Source organism: Mauremys reevesii, linkage group 12 (genome assembly GCF_016161935.1).
Source record: "Mauremys reevesii isolate NIE-2019 linkage group 12, ASM1616193v1, whole genome shotgun sequence".
Classification (NCBI taxonomy): Eukaryota; Metazoa; Chordata; order Testudines; family Geoemydidae; genus Mauremys; species Mauremys reevesii.
Window position 1 is genome coordinate 43,805,629 of NC_052634.1, and position 16,589 is coordinate 43,822,217.

The 16,589-nt window shown below is 53.1% G+C and overlaps 1 protein-coding gene and 2 non-coding genes across 3 annotated transcripts in view; all 3 read left to right on the top strand.

The window, feature by feature from the left end:
* The window catches only part of LOC120375429 (zinc finger protein 551-like), a gene marked incomplete at both ends in the record, with an annotated part of 536,130 nt that overhangs the window by 101,466 nt on the left and 418,075 nt on the right, over nt 1-16,589 (top strand). The window lies entirely within an intron of this gene.
* Nucleotides 5,393-5,465, top strand: TRNAK-UUU. The gene has a single exon. It is a non-coding gene; the product is annotated as a tRNA-Lys (tRNA).
* On the top strand, nt 13,406-13,478 carry TRNAF-GAA. Its single transcript has one exon. It is a non-coding gene; the product is annotated as a tRNA-Phe (tRNA).

Consider the following 16,589-nt stretch of genomic DNA (forward strand, 5'->3'; position numbering starts at 1 on the left):
GCCCAGCGTACACCAGCCCTTAGATCCCTCTTGGTATTTCAATGCAGGCACTGACCTGTGAGAGGAAAACATCAGCTCCAAACACAGGGACTGAATTCCCCACATTTAATCTCGCTGCACTTTCCAGAAAGTCACAAAATTCATTTAGTTCTTGCTAGAACAGAGAAAAAATAAGTGACACTAAGTTTTTGGCTCAGTTAAATAAAATTAAGTATTTAATTAATATAGTAAAAATATGTCCTGATTCCGCTAACTAACACCATAACATGAAATAAGAAGAGACAAATCTTGTCAGTGACGACTAATTTCGCAAATGATCTTCCCATTATTAATTTCCACACCGCCCCCGTTGGAGGTCTGGGCACCTCCAGTGTCACTGCTCTGCATTCACCTTCCCCTTAGAATTGTTCTCGGACATTCCCAAATTTGGAAAATTGTGCAGTTCAGAATGTGAATAGTGACCCCGGCTACTTCCTGCTCCTGCTCTACATTGCTCCACAGCAGCTTCTCCCCCTGCAGAGTCACCCCAGCACCGCAGTGCAGCCACCCAGGGTTTTTGCAAAAATTAATAATACAGAGTTTGGAGGAAAGTAAACATATGTGAGTTGTGGAAATAGCAAAAGGCAACAGTTGTGGTGTTACAAGAAGGGCAGTTTTTGGTTTAATAATAAAACCCAGTTATATAAATGTAACTGTATGTGCAGCTCTGTGCACTCACGTTGGATGGAAGCTTAGTAATTAAATTATACAAGAGGGTCAGGTAAAGTGGCTGCTACCACCACTATGTTTTGTCCCAAGAAGCCTTTACAGCCATTCTGAGGGGAAATGGGCAATTTTCCTGCAATTAGCAAGGAAATTTGTAAAAGGAAGTGGTATTATTATTATTAAGCACTAATCTGTCCCCACCGGGGGTGTGTGTGGAAATTGTTTCTTTTGTTTTTCAGACACTCTACAAGCAAGCTGGTGCCAGCAAAAGACTAACCCATAATACCATGGATCTATGTTTTGTGTTGTTTGTCTGTGGTGTTTGTCTTGTTGTTAGCATTGTTGTGTTTCAATGAACAGAAAACCTCATGACATGGGTGGGGATGGCTTCAAAAGGCTGACCTGGGGGAAGATGTGTATGGAAATTCAAAATGCTCAACAAGGAGGCCAGCACCTGTGTAATAGCTACCGTGGTATCTGGAAGTGAATCAGCAGCTGAGGTGGGCTCCACAAGCCCTATGGGAATAATGAGAAGGGGATTTGCTCGCTGGGAATCAATGGAGGGGTGTGTAAAATGGTGTAAATCCAGAGAAGATGTTTGAATGTGCCCCTCCCTGATGGCCATGGAGGAGCACACCCAATGGCCCGTGGCAAGGGGTGGACAATTGGGTGTACTGTGTATGAGGTGTTAAGCTGGAAATGTACATATCACTGGGGACACAATTACACCAGCCCCTAACCAAATTCCACACTACACGCTGCTCTCTGGGCTTTGGCACACAGATAGATCTGTGACTCTTACTGCTGTGAATAATCGAACCAGCGCATACAGCCTGATTCCACACCATGTGGTTAAGTTCGTTTTGACAATAACCCATTTCTCTGTGGACATTCAATGGACTTATGATATGGACAAAAGCATGTAAAACCTGCAGCGGCAGCGTATTGCAACTGCCAGCAACTGGGCATGTTAAGAGCTTGACCCCGTCAAAGGAGGAGAGGAGGTGTTTCGGTGGTGGCCAGGATGTTGGACCATGCGGCAGTGCTCAGGTCTCTCGGTGTTGCTGTGGATTATTACAGCGGCTGGTGTATTGCTAAGTATACTTGTGTTACGTTGCCTATGGAAATAACCTAGAAGTAATGGAGTAAGCCCCTCCCCCGTGTACTAGACAACCTGGACCCAACCTTCCCAGGCCCACTATAGTGGGAAGTCTGGAACACTAATTGGAACAGGTGTGGCCCGCCCGTACAAGAGAAGGAGCAGGGCACTGTACTACGCACGGGGCAGTGGGACAAATGGAATATCAACACCTTCCACCTTGATGCCTGGCCCGATCAGGAAATGTGTCACCACGTGTCCTATGTTTTGCTAAGGGGGAGAATGGGAACAGGGACACAGGCAAGGCTCTGTGGTGTCAGGGCTGGGATGGGGACACCGAGGAAGGAAACTGGAATCGTTGCTTGCTGGAAATTCAACCCAATAAACATCTAATTGTTTGCACCTTGGGACTTTGGGTATTGCTGCTCTGTGTGTACGCAAGAAGGACCCGGTAATGGAAGGGTGAAGGGATAAACCCTCTAACACTAACTAACATCTAACACACATTTGAACCTCTTCTTTTCACACCGTTGCTCATTCTCAGGGGCTGCTTTGTCTCCAGACAGATCCCTTCTCTTTCAGAACAGCCTTGCTCTTTCCCTCTGTTTCACTCACTGAGGTGTGGGAGTAAACACTCCCCTTCCCTCTAGTCTCAGACAAACACTAGTATTAACTGTTTGCTACTGAGGGGTTTAGAAAGCATTTGTCAAAATGTCATTTCTGTGGGATTTTTCCCAAGATCCAGTATTTTGTATTCAGACATCTCCCAGCTTCCTTGGTGAAAATAAGGCCAAGATTTCCTTGCAATATACAGGAAAAGGCAGTTTTTCACCCCAGATGGGACTTGAACCCACAATCTCTGACTTAGAAAGCCACTGCCTTGTCCATTAGGCCACTGGGGCTCTGTAAAAGAATGAAAATGCTACCTCCTAAATGCATATTTCTCATAAGTTGGAAGCCTCTGTCTTACCCCCCATGAGGGATCCGGTGGCTGTGGGTGTTCTCCACGCTATGGGGGTGTCTGGTGCCCCTGTCCCTCCTGGTTAATGGAGTGTGTGGGTGTCCCCCGGCCCGTTAAGGATCCGTGTTGTGCGGATGCCCCTGTTCTTCTCATTAAGAATGGTGCAACGGAGCATATGGGTGTGTCCCCCACCCCATGAACTAGCTCCCGTGTGTGGTTCCCCTGCCCCCATCCAGGCTCTGTGGTGTGTGGGTGTCGCTGTTCCTCTTTTCAAGATCCGTGTGGCAGGGGGGCGTCCCTCCCCCACAAGTCAGAATCCCCAGCGTGTGGGTGCTCCCATCCCCCCCTCCAGGCTCTGCGGGGGGTGTCTGTATAAAAAGAGACTGTGTCTCACTGTCTTGTCCAGGCTATGCTGCAGGGTCTATTCACAGGTGCAATCCCACTACTGATCAGCACAGAAGTTTTGACCTGCTCCATTTCCAACCTGGGCTGGTTCACCCCTCTTTAGGCAACCAGGGGACCCCAAGCTTCCCTGGGATCACCATATTGATGCTGAACTTAGTGAGGACACCTGATTGGCACAGCCCCCTGCAGCCCAAAACTCCTGAGCTCAAGCAATCCACTGGCCTCAGCCTCCCCAGGAGCTGGGATCACAGGCACCAGCCACAGAGCCCGGCTTGTTTCACAGCCTGGCAGCTGCAGCTTTAAACTCTGCTTGTGAGCTCTGTGCCTGGGCCAGACGGGGACAGCCTGGAACTGGGAAATGCTCCTGCTCCCCCCGCCCCCGTCTCATGTCGAGCTGCAGGCGCCGCTGTCCTGCCAGGTAAGATCCCGGATGTTTCGGTGCCCCCGTCCCCCGCCCAGGTGTCCGGGTACCTCTGCCCCCCATACAGAATCCTGGATGTGTGGGTGTCCGTCCCTCTGCAGAGGATCCCGGAGTGTGGATGCCCTTGTCCCCCCCTACAAGATCCTGGGTGTGTGGGTGCCACTCTCCCCCCCCTACAACATCCTGGGTGGGTGGGTCCCCAGGGTGTGAGTGCTCCCATCCCCCGATACAGGCTGGAGGGGGTATAACTGGCTCTCCCTGTCCTGCCCAGGCGCTGCTACAGCAGCTGTTCACAGGGGCAGCAACCCCACTGTCAACCTGCAGCTTTACCCTGCTCCAGGGGTGACCTGCTTCACCCTCCTGTGGGAGCCCGGGACCCGAACTTCCCAGAATCACCTGATTGATGCCGAGCTTAGCACAGACACCGGCTCAGCCTGGCAGGGAGCTGCCCTGAGCCCTGACAATCAGCTTCCCTCCGCCTCCTGCTGCACAGCGAGGATCCCAGGCGAGAGGCTTTGTGCCCAGTTTGTTCAGGAGCGTCCCAGGCCCCAGCTGTAAACTCTGCTGGTCAGTTCTAGTCTTTGGCCACACGGGGGCGGCACTAACGGTCCCATCTAAACGCTGTTTGCGTTCGACCCTTCAGATCGCAGATTGTAACCCGCGGGCAGATCTCTGAGTGCAGCCAAATCCCTCCCCAAACTGAACATTGAAGCAGCAGCTCCCATTGGAAAGATCAGGATTTTTGCCTTTAAAAACAAGGGAAATGTCTGCAGCGAGAGACTGAAGAAGCTCAATTGATTTCATTGACTGGCGGTTAAGAGGCGATTTAATCACTGGTTTAAATACGTTTTACAACTTCGCAGAGGTGGGAATATGTGATTTGAAGGGTTCTTTAATTCACCAGACAAAGGTTGAACAAGACCCCATTGGCTTGCAGTCGATGTCAGAAAATCCCACCTGGAAATGACCATTTTTTAACTGTGGATAAATTCCCCATCACTTGCAGTTTGTAAATCAAGACTGCAGCTCTTGCTGCAAGACACCTGGTGTGTGGGTGTCCCTGTTCTGCGTTTTGGGATCCCTGGTACATGGTGCCTCCCTCCCACCAGTTCAGGATCCCCACAATGGGTGCTCCCATCCCCCCATACAGTCTCTGCGGGGGAGGGGGGGTGTCTGGTGCCCCTGTCCCTCCTGGTTAATAGTGGAGTGTGTGGGTGTCCCCCAGCTCGTTAAGGATCCGTGTTGTGCGGATGCCCCTGTTCTTCTCATTAAGAATGGTGCAATGGAGCATAAGGGTGTGTCCCCCACCCCATGAACTAGCTCCTGTGTGTGGTTCCCCTGCCCCCATCCAGGCTCTGTGGTGTGTGGGTGTCACTGTTCCTCTTTTCAAGATCCGTGTTGCTTGGGTGCATCCCTCCCCCCAAGTCAGATTCCCCAGCGTGTGGTTGCTCCCATCCCTGCCTCCAGGCACTATGGGGGGGTGTATAAAAAGAGACCGTGTCTCACTGTCTTGCCCAGGCTACGCTGCAGGGGCTATTCACAGGCGCAATCCCACTACTGATCCGCACGGGAGTTTTGACCTGCTCCGTTTCCGGCCTGGGCCGGTTCGCCCCTCCTTAGGCAACCTGGGGACACCAAGCTTCCCTGGGATCACCATATTGATGCTGAACTTAGTGCGGACACCCGATCGGCACAGCCCCCTCACCAGGCCAGAGAGAGCAGCAGGTTTCCCCTATTGTTTCCCACTCTTGTTTTCTTGACTAGTTTCTCCTCTGCACCAACTTGCTCTTTTCCTATGTGAGCCTGGCTAGCTCAGTTGGCAGAGCATCAGACTTTTAATCTGAGGGTCCAGGGTTCAAGTCCCTGGTCAGGTGATAAACTACTCCCCAAGATCTTCAACTGTCTTGCTAGAGTCCTCTTTGATGTTACTTTTTCTCTTTAGGATTTTCCCTTTCCTCAGAAGGGCCTTTTTGTGTGTGGGTTTGAAGGGGCAACTTCCTGACAGCCCCTCTGTCCTTGCAGCCTGGAGGAATAAAGGCCTCTGGGCATAGAGCATGTTCCTCCCCTGCACACACACACGCACACGCACATGCACACGCACACGCACATGCACACGCACACGCACGCACACACACACACACACATACAAACACACAGAATATCTCTACGGAATTAGAATCACCTGCTGCCTTCCCCTGTCCTGCTGGATCCCCAAATGAAGATGCTCTTCAGCCCAAACCCATGTCCCCTCTTTTCCCAGTGCCCCTCAGACCCAACCCTCAGTCCCTCCTATGCTCACTGCTCCTCACTCCCAACCAGAGCCTGCTCCTCTTCACCCTTCTCCTCTGCCCCAACCCACAGCCCCCTCCTATTCCCAGTGCCCCTCAATCCCAACCCACAGACCCCCCCCTCCTCAAGCTGCTCCTCAATCCCAACCCACAGCTCCCTCCTTCCCTCCAGCAGCAGGTGCTTCAGACCCCCTCAAGAAGATTTTCTTGCAAGGTTTCGTGTATGAGTCTGCATGTGGATTTTGCAGTATGTTGGAAGTAGGTTGGGTTGCTTGCTGAAATGATCACTTGTGGCTGGTGTTAGATTCCCAGTCTCCATGTTATAGGGGCAGGAGAAATAAAGGGTTGTTATCCTTGTTGTGTGAATCGAGGGCAGCAGAACTGTGCTTGGCAGACCCTGATTGAGGGACTCACCCTCAATTCAATAGCACTTGCTAGACAGGGGACAGGGGTTCCAAAGCCAAGTGGGCCGGGGCCTGGGTCCCAATGCTAAAATTTAGGCGTTAGACCAACGTTAGGACAGGGTGGCTGTGGAGGGATGAGTGAGTCCCTAGACAACATAGTGAGTACGGTGCCTTCTTATTTCCCCCTTTTCCACCCAGGATGGCAGGTGAACTCTACAGAGGCACCTCTGGGCTTACACTGACTAAGGACAACAGCTGTGAGTGGGGTGCAGAGCGGGGATTGATCATGTTAAAGGACTTTTTGTTGCTGGACTTATGAACCGTAGGGAGAAGGACACTGCCCAGCTTATCTGGGGGATGGGTCTTTCCCTCATAGTTTATGTTTATGTGTTGGGGCTGCTGACATGACTTCTGCTAAACCTGGGCTTACATTGCAGTGTAGACATACCCTGAGAGGGCATCTAGACTGTGACAAAATCCCGCTGGCCTGGCTGGCCTGGATGATCTGAGTTGGGCTCCTGGGGCTCAGACTCCTGCATGAGTGAAGGGCAGCAGAACATACCTAGTTGGTCCTGATGGAAGGCTGGGTGGGTGGGTGGGGAATAGCGTTTATTGGACTTTGTAGAAGTGATTGAGAACATCACCCTAAACCAGTGGTCCCCAAACATTTCACACTGTGCCCTCTTAGCCATTGCTGTGGCCCCTTGGAAGCCGCAGTCAAGAACCAATGCTGGGAGTGGGTCTGTTGCTTGCTGGGGAGAGGGGTGCAGACAGGGGTAAGGGGGTCGAGGCCAGAGTCCCAGGCTGAGGGTGGGGTTGGGGAAGAGCTGGGGCAGAGTGGGGCTGAGTGCTGCTCCCTCCATGGGGGCTGACTCAGGCCCTGAGGTGCCCCCATGAATGTTCCTCTGTGTCCCCCTAGGAGTCACACCCCACATTTTGGGGACCACTGAACCCTACTCACTAAGCAGGGGCTAGTGATGCCAAAGCCCAGGGAAAGGGAGAACAAGTGCGGGGCCCCCAGCACTGGAACCATGTGAAGGGGCTGCAGGAGAGGGGCAATGGCTGGTGGCACAGGGAGTTAAGGGCAAAGGGGGCACAGGAGGGGGCAGGAGTTAGGGGTGAAGGAGGCGCAAGGGTTGGGAGTGCAGTAGCTAGCAGTAAAGGGAGTGGGGATCGTCCAGGGGCAATGGGGAAATGCCAAAGTACAAGCTTTGCCCAGGGCACCATTTTCCCTAATGCTGGTCTGAGCAAACAATTGGAAATGACCTTTCAGTGAGACCAGAACCATAGTGTAGAAAAGCCCCTTTGTTAAGTGGTGGTGGCTGAGGGCTTAGGGAGATGGGTTAGAAAGCAATAGGCATCTTTCTGTGGAGGTTTGATTCTTGCCTGCTAGGCAAGGCTGGTGTGTGGTGTCTCCATGGCTGTACTTTCAGTGTCTGATCACCCACAGTACCACAGGGAGCCAAGTCTAGAAATATTCAGATGCTCTATGCCAGGGTTTCTCAAACTTCTTTTCACTGCAACCTCCTTCTGCCCAAAAAACCCTACTATATGGCCCTGGAAAGAGAGACCAAGCCTCTTCCCACTGCGCAGAGGCAGGGGAGACAAAGCCTGAGCCCTGCCCCAGTTAGGGGATGGCAAAACCAAAGCTTGGGGGATTCAGCCCTGGGTGGTGGGGCTCAGAATTTTGGCGTCAGCCCCAGGCACCAACAAGTCTAATGCCAGCCCTGGCAACCCCATTAAAACAGGGTTATGACCCACTTTGGGGTCCTGACTCATAGTTTGAGAACCACTGCTCTATGCTGATGGGAGAGAGTTTTCCTGTGGGTGTAGTTAATCCACTTCCCCAAGAGGTGGCAGCTATGTCAGTGGTAGAAGCTATATCGGTGGGTGAGCAAGCTGTGGTGTTTGCCACATTTAAGAAGTTTAATCAAATCCCATTTTTAAAACCACCTGTTGTCTGGGAATGGCAAAGGAGCTCGATGAAGCAGGGTCTGTCCTTCAAAGTCCTGGAGATCACGATTATATACTCCTATCAGTATGGGGGTATAGTTCAGTAGTATAGTGCTTAACTGCTGCTTAAATGGTCCTCAGTTCAAACCCCAGTGTTCTCTTATAACCTTCTATTTTTTTTTTTAAAAAGGAAAACATTTTCATTTCCATTCTCCATTATGTTCAGGAGCTCCACTATACGGGGGTGCTTGATATGAATGTAAACACTCAAGATTTCGCTGTCCAAATGCATAAAAACCTAGCAAAGTTGTCCATCAGCTGAAATCAGTTCCAATCCTCTAAGTGTCTAGTTTATGTTTTCATCAATTAAACAAAGGTATCATACAAATGTACATTTGCAGATCCCTCTTCTCCAGGAGCTGTGCTGTGCAGAAGAACAAGAACCACATCCAGCTGCAGTTCAGGAGTCTGATGACCAAAGAGCCAATAAATGTTCTGAGGGCTGGAGAAAAATGCCATCTAGTGAGCTATTGAACAAGCTCAACCTGTTTCGCTTATCAAATGAAGATTGAAAGGTGACTTCACTGAAGTGTTGAAGGGCCTTAATGGAGAGAAAAGACTGGGTATGAAAGGGCTCTTTAATCTAGCAGAGAAAGGCATAACAAGACCCAGTGGCTGGAAGGTGAAAAAAGACAAATTCATATTACAAATGTAACTTTAGCGCCCTCGTGACCAAGATGGAGTCTGCTCTGCAGGCAGCTCTGGCCAAGAGACAGCGCGCACAGGAATGCAGCAGGAGAAATCCCTTCCACCCCAGGGACCACCTGTTCCAAACCCCCCAGAGTGAACACACCCACCCACAGGAAAAGTACAATGGATATAACAAAGGAAGATATTTATTTACAGAGGGATGAGAGGAGAAAAACAACAAGGTGAAATATAGAGGGAGCAGTAGAATAGGGTTGCATTTAAACCCAGGCCCCACAGGCCCAGTGGGAGCACAGTCTGACAGGGCAGACACTGAGCAATGTGTCTGCACACAGAATTCACGAGTCCTGAGCAAAGTTCCAGTCCAGTGGTGAGTCTTGGGTGCTCCTGGTCATCTTCGGTGCCAGTGAACTCTCCCCAGCAAACCCCTCCGGTGCCCTCTTCTGCCGCTCTCTGCAAAGCCCCAGAGAGCGACCCCCCTCCCCACTTAACTAGCTACAGCCTCCCTCCTTGTTCCCAATGCAGAGTCACCATCCCCAGTACTCACAGCCCCATGCAGCTCTGGGCAGCCATGATACAGGGTCTGGCTCCGGCCTGTCCTTTGGCGATTCCCCCCTGGCACAGTGCACCTCCTGGCTCCTGTCCTGGGCTGTCCCCGACTGGGCCTGTCCTTCTCAGGCTTTACGCAGGTTTTTCCCCTTCCTTTTCCAGGGCCTGAAGACTGCCTTTCTCCTCCCTCCTTCTGGGAAAAAGATTTATAGGGGCCATGCTCTCTATACCCCAAAGGGGTTACACAAATAAGATGCAAATATTCAACAGCGAGGATGATTCACCACAGGGACAAGCTACCAAGGAATGTCATTTAATGAAGACTAGCTGCCTTTCTGGAATGTGTTTGCCCCAAAAGTAGCTCTTGTGTCATACAGGAGGCATTTGATATGTAGGGGGTCAGACTAGATGCTCTAATGGTCTCTTCTGGCCATAAAGTCGACTAATTTCTGAAAAAACTGAGTGTAGCATTGGGAGCAGCATCTGATGTTTTCCTGTCTAGCCAGCTTGCCAGGGGTGGCTCTAGAAATTCCGCTGCCCCAAGCAGGGCGGCGCGCTGCACCGCTCGCGCCGCCCTTCCCCGGTCCCGCGGCCAGGGCAGAAGTGCCTGCGGACGGTCTCGTGGTCCCGCAGCTCCAGTGGAGCATCGGCAGGCATGACTGCGGAAGGTCCGCCGGAGCCAAATGCCGCCCTGCCAGGACAATGCCACCCCACACGCCTGCTTGGCGCGCTGGGGTCTGGAGCCGGCCCTGCGGCTTGCTGCCTAGAACGAACGCTCCTTGAGTGGGGTGATCCACAGGGAGTAGCTCAAACCTCCACAGTGCCTGGCCAGGGGCAGGGCACTGACACAGCAAGGGAGGGGTGCGGCAGTGACATCACAAAGGCCTTTTGCAGGACCTCAGCCTATTGGTGAAAGATGGTGGGGAGGTGGTGACCTCACAGAGAGATGCTGACATCAGCCAGGCAGGACCGGGGCGAGGGGCCAGGGAAACCTCAGAGACCCCTGTGGCTTCGCTTCAGCAAGTCTCCTTCTCCAGGTTTCTTTCTGAGGACTGAGAGAGTATTCGGGTTCACGGACGTGAGCACCAGGAGGAACCTCTTTCAAGTTTTCTCCTTCCCTTTTCCTGATTTTACTAGAAAACAGCCGTCCCTGTTTAGAAGGTAAGACCCTCCTCGAGGTTTGAAACCTGTTCAGTTTGATCCATCTGGTGACAGTTGAATTCTAGGCATGGAAACCACGAGCTTAAGGAGGCAGAATTTTATTGCGCACCTGGGATTTTGTCCCTTAGAATCACAGGGGTCATTAGGGTTTGTCCTTTTTTTTCACCTTTTCCTCCATCCCTCCCTCCCTCCTTTCTCTTTGTCTCTTGCTTCTTTTGTCCTTTCACCTATTCCCCTCCCAACACCAGGAGTGGGGTGTGTGTGTGTGTGTGTGTGTGTGTGTGTGTGTGTGTGTGTGTGTGTGTTTCAGGGGAGTGCTCGGCAGCTCCCACTGTGGGAGGTCCACCCAAAAATGTGGGGCTGAAATAGTGCTCGGGCAGTGATCCCCATCAGTGACCTGGGCCATCCTTTGGGCTCTCTGGTGAGAACCCTCAGCCTCCCGTCCTCAGTCTCTACCCTGATTGGCTGAGCAGGGGGTTATTGACAGGGAGGAGACTCAGGTCCTTGTTCTCTTTTAAGACCAAGGAAAAAAGTCAGAACCAGTCATATGTTTGACAAATTTTGCTGCTTCTCTGCATTAATGGTCTCTGAGCAGTTTATGATTCTCTCTAACATTGCAGTTCTCCTCTAATGCTTGCTGAATAATTACTGTGCACTGTTGTTGGTCTGGAGCTCATCTGAGAGCACTTTATTCAGGCCATTCAATGTGTGAAATTCAAGATCTGATGGTTAGTTTGAAAATCAGGGCTCTTCGGTCCTATTCCCAACTCTGCCACTGGCTGGGTGTGCAACCTAAGACAAGTTAATTCTCCTTTCTCAGCCTTAGCTTCTCCCTCTTTCAAGTAGGGATAATAATGATCCGCTCCTACCTAGCTCACGGTGGGTGGAGGATGGGGATCCATTGGAGAGTGTCACTAGGAGTATCAGAGGGGTAGCCATGTTAGTCTGGATCTGTAAAAGCAGCAAAGAGTCCTGTGGCACCTTATAGACTAACAGATGTATTGGATCATGAGCTACTGCACATGGCTAAGCAAAGAGAACAAACCCCAAATCCCCCCTGTGCTTTGGGAGCCAGGTTTGTGGTGGGAATTCTGTAGTTCAGATGACTTCACACCTGGGCATTGTGATTCTTTACCAGTTTCTCTGGCATTGGGGCAGCTTTGTGCTCACAGTTGTGATGGCCGAGGGGTTAAAGAGTTGGAATTAAAGCCCAATAGGGTTCTTCTGCGCAGGTTCAAATCTTGCTCACAGTGAGGCCTGTATTGTAGCCAGTCTCTCACCCGGGCAATACCTCTGTATGACCCCCTGAGACACTCTCAATTCTCTCCCCAACCCAAGTAAATCCTGTTCTGCTCCTTTCATAGAGATCACTGGGTCCCTGAGGGGTCTGGCAAACTCTCAACACCTGAAGCCTCTGCCACTCACCTGGTGCCCCATAGATCAGCCATAGCCCTGGTTCTGCTCCTCTCTCTAGAGTGTGAAAGGAGCCAAGTCAGTGACTCCATGGGAGCTACGGGGCTGCAGAACCAACAGAGCAAAAATAGGTGCTCAGCGCCCACTGGCAGCCAGCTCCACCCCCACCACTACAGGCCTTGCTGACAAGCTCCTCCTCTTCCCCTTCAGCACCTCCCACCTGCCAGTGATCAGCTGTTCAGTGGGGTGCAGGAGGCCCTGGGCAGGGAGGGAGAGGAATGGGGCAGGAAGTTGAAGGCTAGGAAGAGATGGGACAGGGGTGGGGGCTTGGGGGAAGGGGTGGAGTGGGGGCAGGGCCTGGTGCAGAAAGGGGGGGGATTTGTCCTGGGCCCTGCACCCGTCTAGGGCCAGCCCTGACAGGAAGCACTGACTGTCACAGTGACAATAGAAGTGACCAGCCTTGCGGGGGAGGCTGAGGGAGATCCGCACTCATCAGGTCTCTTCTCTCCCCCACGGTGAGCCAGACACTGCTCTCTCCTGGCTCTCACTCTAGCGGCTGGATGCCAAGGAGCCATTTCCCCACAGGAAGTGCATTGAGTGCCCCTGTGGTGCTGGGGGGCTGGCGCTGCTGCTGCCTGTGGGGCTGGCAGGGGGGCTGATGTCTGCACAGACTCTCAGCTGCCAGGCCGGAGGGGGCACTTGGGCCCTTACCAGAGTGGCTCAGTGAAGACGGGGGGTTGACAGAGCAATACAGACGCTCTCCAGAGCAGGGAGCAGCAGCCACCCATGCAGCCAGGCAATGAGCATTTCCCACAGCCTGGAGCCGAGGGGGAGGCGGCAGCTGCTGTTCCAGCTCCTCGGGGACAGGCCCTGTCAGCCAACAGCCCCTTCTTACTACCCACAGCTAAGGGCGCCGGGTTCCTCCGGTGGGGGTGTGGAGCAGCCGTTCATTTTCCTGTTCGTACTCCTCTGCGGTGTGAAAATCGGGGAGGGGAGGCAGAAGCCCCACTTCCCTCCCGAAATGATGCCCAGTGGGGGAAGCCAGGACGACAGGGTGGGGCGGCAAGTGGTGACCAGACTCTCACCGCCAGGGTCTAGTCTAGCTCAGGGTCCAGCTCAACTTCCTCCCCGCGCCACTGGCCCCCCAGTCCCCTTCCCCCACCAGGTCAACCCGGGCACTAGGGCAGGAATGGGGTGAGGCAGCAAGTCAAGCTGAGCAAGGCAGGCAAAAGCGAGTCTTGTCTTCATGGGCCGCTCCCAATGACGTCCTTTTTGTGTGCAACTGCTGCAAATTATCTCGGGCAGAGAAGCAACAGGCCAAAACATTACCCCACAACTGCCAAAGTAGCTCAGTTGGGAGAGCGTTAGACTGAAGATCTAAAGGTTCCTGGTTCAATCCCAGGCTTTGACAGGTTCTTTTATTCTCTTTGTACAGGGGGGCAGCTTGTTCTCTGGCAGCCCAGTGGTACTTGCACCCAAGGTGAGCAGAGCTGCTGTGGGGCAAAGCAATTTTGGGGGCCCCTTCCATTAAAAAAAGTTGCAATATTGTATTCTCATGGGGCCCCTGTGGGGCCTGGAACAAACTTCCCCACTTGCCTCCCCTGTGGGTGGCACTGATGGTGAGTCTCTGATCTTGGGCTCTGCAGTAGGAAAACATAGAATGGGCTTCTGCCCCTACTTGGCCCACCTGACTTTTAACAAGGAGAGATGGGAGCTGTCTTTCCCAACATGGCAGGAAGACAGCAAGGCAGGGTGACCCTCAGGAATGGTGCCAGAGGGCTGCTGGGCAGTGACAGGCAGGGATTGGGGATGGAAGCTCCTCTGTGCAGCTGAGCAAGGGCAGTACCAGGGAAGGGGAATCTGTAAAAGTGGCCCTGTGGAAGGTGGCAGGGATTTGGGGGCCCAGGAGGAGGCGCTTGATGTTCAGTGCCTTGGAGCAGCTGGACTTGGCCATGGTGGGTGTTCAGGAAATGCACATTCATGACTCTAGGGTAGCTTGCTGGGCAGAGGGTGATGGGAGGAAGGGCCTCCTGGCCAGGGAAGAACGATGGGGCTGGAGTCTTGTTTTTCACATTTGTGGTGCTAGTACAGAAGGTGGTGGAGCTCCAACCAGGGAGGGCATTACTGGTGGCTTTGTGCTCTGTGGCACTGGTTACTGCTATATTAGTGTGTATGGTCTCCAGTTAAGGCATGAGAGGGAAGATCAAAGGCTCCCTTCCTCTGGGCTGCATGATGTTTGTTGTTGGGGGGGGGGCGGATTTTAATTATGTCAGCCGGCCTGAGCACCGCTGGTCCCGTTTTCCCAACCATCAGAGGAAACATTTTTACAATGAGCACTACCTGGCGCAGGTCTGTAGTGAGGTCGGCTTAGAGGAGCTCACTCCAGCCACAGAGGGGGTTCACCTTTCTGCGGGGACAGGCCAGGACTCGCATTGACCGGATTTATGCTCAGCTTTTGTGTCTTTAGCATGTTGCTTCTCAGATTCTTTCTTGGCCTGACTTGTTACACTTTGACACTTAACAGGGCAGAGTTTGTGCACCTTCCTATTATCCTCACTAGGATCTGATTTCCAAATTTTGAGGAATGACTTTTTGCCTCTAACAGCCTCCATTACTCTGCCATGTACCTAGAGTGGCGTTCTGCTGGTCGTCCTATTGTCGCTTCTGATTTAGGGCAAACGTTTCATCTGAGCCTCTAATTGGGGTGTTTTTAAACGCTCGGCATGCTGCTTGCAGGCACCTAACACTTGTGACAGCAGCTCCTTTTAATTCCCATCCAACCATCTGTACTTATGCCGATAGGTCGACTCTAGGTCTTTAACTCTGAGCGGTAGCTGAGAAGATGGTAAATGGGGCAGAAACCCGTTCGACAAACCTCTTCATTTCCTTGTATCAGAGGGGTAGCCGTGTTAGTCTGGATCTGTAAAAGCAACAAAGAGTCCTGTGGCACCTTATAGACTAACAGACGTTTTGCAGCATGAGCTTTCGTGGGTGAATACCCACTTCTTCGGATACCGCTCAGAGTTCTTCTTGCATCCGAAGAAGTGGGTATTCACCCACGAAAGCTCATGCTGCAAAATGTCTGTTAGTCTATAAGGTGCCACAGGATTCTTTGTTGCTTCATTTCCTTGTTATTTCCTGACTTCTTTATTCATCCCCTTTTCCTTATTTCCTGGGTGAGGCGGCGGCCTGCCAGGGAGCTCCCCGGCACCTCTGGCTGCCTGGGCTGAAGGCAAGAGGCAGGCCTGGGTGTGGCGAGGGCCTCCTGTCCTGGAATGAGGCTGCAGTGCTTCCTGGTCCCCTTTTCCCACCCACACCAGCAGGCGGCTGCTGCGGGAGAACACGAGGGAGGCTCTGGGGGCGCTAGGCAGCGCTGTGTGTGTGGCTGTCAGGGGAAAGAGCCGAGGCTCCCGACTCGACCTGCCATTGACTCGCGTGGCTCTGCACACCGTCAGCCGGGGCGGGGCGGGCCAGGCCGCGGACGTGACTCAGGCTTGGGCTGCATGGCCGCGCTTTCCTGACGAGGCATGAGGCAGGCCAAGAGCTTTGCACAGCGTACAGGGAAGTGGGAGGGAGGCGTCTTTGAGCCGGCCTGTCTCGTCCACGTCTCCCTTGCTCCTTGGGCGGAGGCGGGAAGGGAGCGAAACGTTCCCGGCTGAAGGTTTTGCGCTCGGCCTTGAGGATTAAACCTGAGGCTCTGGCATGGCTGCTGGCAGATGCGCTTTTGCAGCGCGGCCCCCCACACTCTTGTAGGCAGCAGGTGACCCCACTGTGTCCAAGAGGGAGCCTTCGAGGCGGCAAAAGGGGGACATCACGGCTCCCAGCAGACCTTGAGGAGCCCACAAGGAGCCTCAGTGGCATCCCTGGGGGAGCATAACCCCCCCTCCTTTCCATTAACAGCTGCACTCACTGACCCATGATACCACAGAGACACCTACCAGCAGCTGGTATGCCAGGGCCGCTGCCCAGCACCCTGCAGCGCTTCCTGCCAGTGCCAGAGCTCACCAGGCACTAGCCTGGAGCCAGGGCCGCTAGGCGCTGCTGAAGAAAAGCCAGCAGAGTGACACAGTAGAAGCGTCCTGTGCCCAGAACACAGAGGTTGATTAATCAAAACCTTCTTCTGCCAGCACCAGGCCTCCTGCTTCTTACACTGGGCCTGCAAGCGAGGGGGCGGCTGGCACAGCACCAAGAGTCTATCCTGTGAGGCAGGAGGCGGCTGATGCCCGCAGCCTGCTGGGGAGCTCCCAGAAGTTATTAAGGGACAGAGACTCCTCAATGCCCTTAGTAACAAGGGTTTGGGGGTCACCGAGGCCAGTAAGAGGGTCACTATGTCGGCCTTATAACCCTGGGGTCAGGTCACTGTGCAGCTTTGATCTAGAGCTCGGATCCCAACAACCGACCAGCAGCCCACAGCCTCCCCCTGGGTCTGCCCCACCTGGTTACTCCTTACAGGCTGACCTTACCCCCCTTCCAGCCCCGGATTCACCCCCTAATCATCCTACTGCCACTCAGAGCCACAGCC